This window comes from Colias philodice, chromosome 6, assembly GCF_061535455.1.
Source record: "Colias philodice isolate Cphi_HAF_F1 chromosome 6, ilColPhil1 Martin Lab GWU primary, whole genome shotgun sequence".
Lineage (NCBI taxonomy): Eukaryota > Metazoa > Arthropoda > Insecta > Lepidoptera > Pieridae > Colias > Colias philodice.
In genome coordinates this window covers 3,813,005-3,821,811 of record NC_143091.1, presented here as the reverse complement: position 1 = coordinate 3,821,811, position 8,807 = coordinate 3,813,005, and the positions used below count along the sequence as shown (strand labels likewise).

Genomic DNA, 8,807 nt, shown 5'->3' with positions numbered 1-8,807 from the left:
TGTTCCACTTTTGGCATTTTTTTACAAAAATAAAAATTTTTGACCGTGATCTCTACATAAATTGTTCATTTAATTGATATTTTTGCTGATATAACATCCTGTTAGTTATCATCTATACATAAAAAAATAATATTATGTTTAAAGCTAGTTTAAACACTTCATTTTTTAAATAAACTTCACTTACGGATATTATATGTAAAATATTATCGAATTACATACTTATAATTATGTAGATTGTAACTATAAAATAAATAAATAATTATTTTTTTTATTTGATGTTAAAATAATTTTCATCATCACTAATCTAAAGCCGGGTATCCACTTAGGTTCGCCGTGGTTTGCGAACGCGCCCGCTCCGCAAACCAAACATAATGGATACGTCGTGATCGCGGAGCGCGACTGGAGCACGATCGGAGCACGGCGGAGCGCTCCGGAAGCGGTTTTTTGCGCGAACTCAAAGGGGAGCGCAGTTTGTTCGTGGACGCGAGCGTGTGTTTATTAAGTTCGCGAACATGGAGTGGTCCGATGAAATGATGAATATATGCATTATTTCATTATTTCTTCTTCCCTTATTCATATTACCTTGCCAAAATTGAGGAGGTTGTTTGTATTCCATCACAATATAATGTATCAAAATATAAGCTGCACTTCCTACTAATTCTGGAGGCGGCATGTTTGCACCGACCGTCTGTCGTGTGTCTACTGGAGACCGGAGCGCGGAATTTAGCGCTCCGACAGGAGCACTGATGTTGCAGCCTAAGTGTGTACACTATACACGTTCACGTTCGCGGAGCACACATTGTTCGCAATCCACGGCGAACCTAAGTGGATACCCGGCTTTATATTCATTCCCTACACGGCTGCACTATATCAATACTAGGTATGACAAAAATTTTTCAACATACTTAGGTTTTCTCTAATAAATAAGATAATTAATGAAGCTTTATCCCCACAATATTAGCCCAAAATTAAAATACATTTCCACCATCAAAGAACGTCTTAAATCTTAATGTAATGCTCAATACGAAACGATCTCAAAGGAAATATCAAATAATCTTCGCTGCATTAAAATATAAATATCGTAAGCAAATCATTAGCCGTCTCAGAGACTTCGTCTTCAATCGTGCAAAGGTTCGAGTATTATGTATTTTTTACTCCGCTCGTTAAGGAAAACGTAGTTCGAAACTGATTGGGATGTTATCGATAATTTCGGTTTCCTATATTTTTATAATTATATTTTATTTTATTAATATCTGCTTCTAATTAGGAGCAAAATATTGGTAGAATACCTATCTTCAAAATCAATTAATACAAATAAAAAAATATAGCTACTATGTAAGATTTTGAATAGAGGTTTTTAACTCTATCAGAATTTCAGGATTATTGAGTCTTCTTGATCATCAAATGTGCACACTGACAAAACAAGAAGAAACAGACTGTTGCTGCACATTTGAGGATAATCTTAATAATGTATATAAAAATGAATCGCAAAATGTGTTGGTAAGCGCATAACTCGAGAACAGCTGAACCGATTTCGATAATTCTTTTTTTATTATATTCCTTGAAGTACGAGGATGGTTCTTATGTAGAGAAAACGTAAATATTATGTACCACGGGCGAAGCCGGGGCGGACCGCTAGTATACATATATAAATATTGTGTCACAATGTTTGTCCTCAATGGACTCCTAAACCACTTAACCGATTATAATAAAATTCGCACACCATGTGTAGTTCGATCCAACTTGAGAGATAGGATAGTTTAAACATGTAGGTACCACGGGCGAAGCCGGGGCGGACCGCTAGTTGTTTTGTAAATTGCTTCCCATGTCCATTCAATGAAAACCCCTGACATTAACACATGCTATATTAATAGCAATTATATACAGCGTCATCTTTCACAACCTCAAACCGCGGTTACAATTTCTCCAAAATTCGCGGACGTTCAATGCTCAAGCATTACTTATAAACTTTTACATTCCACGTTTCGAGGGAAACGGAATCATCTTAATGCCAGTAATTATACGGATTCACCGAATTACTCGGCCATAAGTAAACAAACGGAATGTCCTATTTACAATCGTAAATTTCGCGAAACGGCGGACTGCCTCGGAACTGTTTTTATACCCTCCTACTCGTGGGGTAGAAACGCTTAATAAATTTACAAGTTCTTTCGCTCTTAAGTACCGTGGCTATCGTAATGAATTAAACAAGTAGGTACACACTTTGTTCCATTTCCATATAATAACCTAATATGAATGTTTGCACTTTGCACAAAAAATCACGCGAACAACTTGTGAACATCAAAAATCCAACAATGTAATATTTGTATTATCATTTATAAACATTCATATTTGTCACAATAATATTTTTTTTTGTGAATTAAATAATTGTAAGTGATAACAATTTGTCCTACTTTTTTTCCTTTATAAAGTGTTGATGTGAATATTTCGTATCACTTGCCTGAAACGGTCCCTAACAACAATATAATATGTAGCCAAAAATAAACCGACAGTATGAATAAAATCTTATATGAAATGAGACATTAAAATACCTATAGACATAGACCATTATTTTTGAAACTTTTACCAAAAAACTTTGTAAAAGACCGAATGACCAACATTTTGTTTTCTAATGAAAAATAACATGTGTAGTATTAGGTGGTAGTTTCCAAAATACTATTCCTAAATACTTACTTAAGTTTCCTTGAATAAAAAGAATTAAGTTCCAGTTTAAGTTTAGCACAATTCATATAAAATTAAACTATGTATAGCTTCAAAAATAAACGAATCCAGCATTAATTCTCATGGCTTCGTAGCCAAATGGCAGCGGGTTGGCCAGCTAATGAACGAAGATCCTCGCAGCTAAGGAATGGCGGAATTAAAAGTACATAAATGAACGACCGACGCTCCAAACTTGAAATTATAAAGCTTAAAATGCTCTGCTCTATTTCTGCGATCATAAATTTAGATGTATAATAATAAACGTAAGTATTACTGGTATAAGAGAGATAGTAATTCAGGGACAATGTAATATTATCCATGCTAATTTGGCATAGTGTAGAGGCGGGTTCGAATACGCGCATCGTGACAAAATTTTCTCTTTTCTTTAAAAATTTCTCGTAGGTACCTACCTACTAGTGTTGTGCTAGATTTTTGCAAAAACAAACTTTATAATAGTCTGTGGGTAATCTGCATACATGTACCTTTTTTTTTAAGTGGGGAAATCTTTCATAGATACCCACGGCCTCTGGGTTATGTCGGATTCGTACCGATCAAAACCCCACTGTGTTCCGTCAAGCCGCATCAACGACGGGGCCACGGGTATAAGTAGAATTCGTCCGTGACCCCATCAGCGGCTGCCCGTCTCCAGGACAACAAATATAATAATTCTATAGCATAACTACAAATCATCATCTGCATAGTTAAATATATCTAATTCAACTCTTCAAAAAAGTTTCAAAAGTATAACGTCAGGAAAACCTGAGCACCTATAGTTTTTGATAGGCAGAAACGTCATTAGTTTAAAGAACTTTCTACTCACATTTCACATATTTCATCACAACGATACATGTTCCTAAACAGTACAAAACTAGGTCATAATGGTCATACTGCTAATCAATCGATATAGAGATTGAGGCGACGCGCTTCTTCTTAATAAGTAATCAAGATATGTTATGCATTATAATATGTAGGTATTTAATACTAGCAGTCCGCCCCGGCTTCGCCCGTGGTACATATTTACGTTTTCTCTACGTAAGAACCATCCTCGTACTTCAAGGAATATAATAAAAAAAGAATTAAAGAAATCGGTTCAGCCGTTCTCAAGTTATGCGCTTACCAACACATTTTGGGATTCATTTTTATATTATAGATGAGGAATTTTTGATATTATGATATTATATAGAAATATAAATGTGTATTGATGGTTAGTTATGATTCTTAGAGCATTATTTAATGCTCTAAGAATTATGGTATGACTTCGTTTAATTGTAGAGTTTATTAATAAATGTCATATTTAATATTTATTTTACAGTAAGTTTTTCCTATATTATATTGCTTAATATGATATCCCTATATAATAAATGCTAACGCTAATCAAAATCTGATAAAGTTTCATATTATGTAGTACATACCTATTCTAAAATAAAGTTGTCCTATATATTATAGTTATTCAAGTAATTTTAAATTATAATGCAACTTTGAAACATAAACAGTTTCAACCACTTTGATTGACCGTTAAAAATATTGGAAATTGTATCTAGAGTTATTAGAGGTAGAAATGATGACGTGAAGCCTCAATGATATCCCACCAAAAACATTTTCATGTAAAATGTTGCCCAGACGAGCCCATAATATGACTCGCACTGTCAAAAAGTTATCAGATCTCATGTAGAGCCAAGCTTCTAACACTACACGCCCTAACTCTACAAGGCCTAACTTCACAAACTCTACACCTTAGTCAAAATATGTGGCTAGGCCATTTCGCTACATTCACATCGGCGTAAGGTGAAAAATTAATTCACTGTTCATTACTTTTGTGTTATACAATAGTTCTTCTAGTAACGAACGGCCAAGCCACATATTTTGACTAAGGTGTAGAGTTTGTGAAGTTAGGCCTTGTAGAGTTAGGGCGTGTAGTGTTAGAAGCTTGGCTCTACATGAGATCTGATAACTTTTTGACAGTGCGAGTCATATTATGGGCTCGTCTGGGCAACATTTTACATGAAAATGTTTTTGGTGGGATTTCATTTCTTTTTGTAAGTTGTTTGTAACAATTTTTTTTTTTATTTTTAGCTACTGTGTGGACGTAAGAGGCAGGAGACGTTCGCAACACTTCTATTCATTCATATTTATATGATCTGATCTGAAGTATATGTCTCAATATATGTCGATTAAATTTTTAACTTTTTTTTTAACAAGGAGTACCTATACATATATATATATATCTAGGGGAACCAAGTTTTAGATTATTAGATTAGACTTCTAGCGTTATCAAAATTTAATTTAAAATTACAGGTCTCATACTAACTCCCATCCCCTAGTTTAAGGGGTTGGGGGATGAAAGTTACAAGTATTATAATTTTTTTGTTGTTTGTGTGCTAATACTAGCTTACATACAAAATTTCAGCTTTCTAGGACATTAGGAAATACCTTAAGAATTTTGATGATCATCAGTGAGTCAGTGACGAAATTAGCGTTTTTTAGATATAAATAAAATCTGAAGTATAAAAGCTAATGTAATTAAAACTTAATATGTTCAATAAGTCCGCTATTGACAATATATCCCGAAAATTTTGTTGATCTAGCATAATCCAAACCCAAGTTATGAGGGTTCAAAAAAACGTCGAAGCGCTTCGAGAAAAGGTAGGTAGTGCCCGTGCGCGTAGTCGCTTGGCTCGTCTTGGCGGGGGCACTACCGTGCCCCCAGATCCATTTGTTTTTTTGCTTCCTTTCACCACACGGCTCGTTGGTCTAGGGGTATGATTCTCGCTTTGGGTGCGAGAGGTCCCGGGTTCAAATCCCGGACGAGCCCGTACTCTCTTTTTTTTCAATTTTTCATTTCTGTTTCTTTATTTCAATATTATTCTAAAATGTTAATATTAGATATTAGTCTTTACTCTAGCTATAACTATGCCACGAAAACATCGAGATAGTATGTGTACGTAGTACATATATCTCGATGCACGAAAACGGTTATTTTTACAAGAAAAAATATTACAAACGGGTACTTTGCAGAATGCAGTGTTTTTATTTAATGTAATTAACTTCTTTTTGAAATAATTTCTTCGTATTTAGGCTGAATTTTAACAAAAGCGTAATGCATAATAATTATCATTGATTTCGCCGGGAAAGTCCAGATGAAAGTGAGGGCTTAGAAGCCTTTTGAAAGAAGTCATCTCCTTGATTGATGGGCCCTTGTAGATTTATTATGGTAATACTGTCACTGCCTGATCTATTAATGAATTTCACGAAATGCAAAAAAGTGTTTTTCATTAATTCAATTGTACACGTAAGCCACCACAATTTATAGATCCATTAAACAATTGTGATTGATTACTGAGGTTATTTTTAAAGAATGGATTTTACTTTAATAACATAATTTATTGCGTTCATGGTATAAAAATAAATATATTATGCATTAATAAATTAATTTAATTATGATTATTTTAGCAAAATTACGTGAAGCGCAATTTGCTTTTTAAAAATACCAGGCGCTATCAATGTTGCTCAACACGGATCACAATATTGAATTAAGGAACGAACATTCTCATTGTTTTACCTTAACCTGACTAACCGGTGACGTCGGCGCCGCATCCTGCCTTCAAAAACTCAATAAGTAACATTATTAGTAGAACAGTGGCACTTGATTGAATCAATACGTCAACCCTCGTGGCGCCCACCTGACAATTACCTCCTGCTTTCAAATCATTTTAACCCTTGCCCGAAGGAGATAAGTTTATTTTGAGCCGAGTGGCGTTGTCGTTCATTTAAGTGCTTCTTTTGTGACGACATTCCGCTGCTCCTGTCCCAATTAACTCTGGCTGGTTCAAAAATTAAGTTAAATACCCCCGACTTTGCGAATCGTGTTTGCTTATTGCCAATCGTCGTATAACTTCGTAAATTTAAACTCCGCCGGGACTGATGTAGTGAAGTTTTTATGACGAGACGTTTTTGTTTTATTTCTGTGTCGTCTGCGGAAATCAATACGCCTGAAGCTTAGTGGAATGTAAAGGAGGTTGCTGAAGCTTAGCGACGCAGCGCAGAAAGGCTTTGCTGTAAGCGTTGCGCTGATAAGGACACGAACACTATTTATATTTTATGCAATAGATGTATCGATCAGCTTCTATTTTTGTTCTGACTAAAAGTACCTTATCACCTCCCATTTCCCGATAAACGCCCCTATTCTCTGCAATAATCCAACAACCTGCTACTACTTCTAACATCATAATGGTTGGTTGGATGTTTTTTTCATTTTTCAAGCAAAACTTGTATTTGAAATTTGGTACCAAGTTATGCTTTGAGTATACTCATCAAATTGCGAAATTCTAGTTAGTGTAATTTGTACTCCTTATTCATTATGTTGTAGCTTTTATTTCAAGTAGGTATTAAAACCGATCTTGATAGAAAATCTCTATGTTAGAATTTAGCAACATAATAGGTTTAGGTATCGACAAGTTGCCATATATGCCGCAAGTAACCAAAACTAAGTTACACGTACAAGTATCCAAGTTGTAAAACTTAAGCTGAGCTCAAACTTGGCTTACTAACAGTAAGTAGAGACATATTTTACAGCGGCTCAACTACCTGCGCCTAAAACAATCAAACAGCTACTTAGGGATTGAGCAAACATGTTAGAACGGTTAGGTTTAACTAAATACAAGTGTGGCTTAAGTAAGATAAGTGTTCGTGTGTGAACGTGTGGCTTCAGTTGTTCATTTATGACAATGTTGTATAAAATACCAAGATTTTTGAGGATAAAAGGTAGTCCTAGATGCTCGAGCAAGCTTCCAGCAAATACGAAACAATATCTTTTAAATATCTATAGAAATCTTCGCCTATAGTTTTTGGATTAATAATTGACGATCCGAGTTTTCCCACGATCGTTAGGTATTGAATAACCATTTATTACACATTTTTCTATTTTCTTATTGCGCCTACGTCTTATCGGCTTTACACAAGTAATTTTCGATAATACTTGAATAAATTAGTAAACTAAACATCAATCTAGAGATTCGCATTAATAAGCTTATACAGAACATTAGGTCCGTGTTAAATTGCGTCCCCTTCCACCCCACAATTTATTTAAGAATGTTATGTAAATTTGAACACAAGTCTTTGATCGTCCGCATCAAAAGTCCGAGTAAAAAAACTTTCAACGAAGCGAAGAAAAAGCGTGAGGAGCTTAAGAAAAATAATGATTTAATCTTACTTTTCGCTGTCTCGCATATAAAAGACTAGAGTTGGGGGCGGCGGGGCGAGAATCGGTTTTAATCTTTGCTTTGTAAAGGTGATTATGAGGGATTATAGGTTGGAAAGTATGGCAGAAATTTCGCGGCTCAGGAGGCGGGCCCTCCGGTTCATTTATAGTATATTTTTTAGTCCCCAGGTGGGGTTGCGGTCGAGCGGCTGATACTTCTCAACTTTTCCTTAGTTCCACAAAGGAAAAGCTTTGCTTCGTTCAGTTTTACAGAGCCCAGTAGGCTTCCAGTTGGATGAGCTGTGGTCGCGCAACGTAATGCTCTGGTCAAAATGTTTTATAATCGATTTGTAAAAGAGATAATGCAAAAAAACGTTTTGAACCAAATGTATTGGTATTTAAATATCTTTATAGTCAAATAATAGTCTTTCTCTGATATTATAATGATTATTTACCGATTAGTCAACGAGTTTTCAATGGTGTCATTCGCGCTGATAGTTAAATTCTCAAATAACTTCAACATATGTAGAAGTAATCTAACCCAATTAGGCAAGGTAATGTATCTATACGTTTTTTATTACATTTGCAAAGCGAGCATATTTCCTACTAGCGATACATCTGAACCCCTATAAGGATGTAAGAAAGATGGATTGACCAATCAAAATATCTGTTTAACGACGGATGTAAATACTAAAATGTGAACAATTTAAATACTCGCTGTTGATATATGACCATTTGTTTACCATAAGTAGTGCATATTATAATACCTGTTTTTATAGGTTTTACGTAAGTAATGAGATAAACAAGTGTGGGTTTGACGTAAAAGTAAAGGTAAGGTTCTGCTTAAACGTTCATTGTATTTACATAATAGGGATAAATTGACGAAAAT

The 8,807-nt window shown here is 34.8% G+C and overlaps 1 non-coding gene across 1 annotated transcript; it reads left to right on the top strand.

Annotated features, from left to right (window-relative positions):
* The first annotated feature begins 5,461 nt into the window (after nucleotides 1-5,461).
* Nucleotides 5,462-5,533, top strand: TRNAP-UGG (transfer RNA proline (anticodon UGG)). Its single transcript has one exon. It is a non-coding gene; the product is annotated as a tRNA-Pro (tRNA).
* The last annotated feature ends 3,274 nt before the right edge of the window (nucleotides 5,534-8,807 follow it).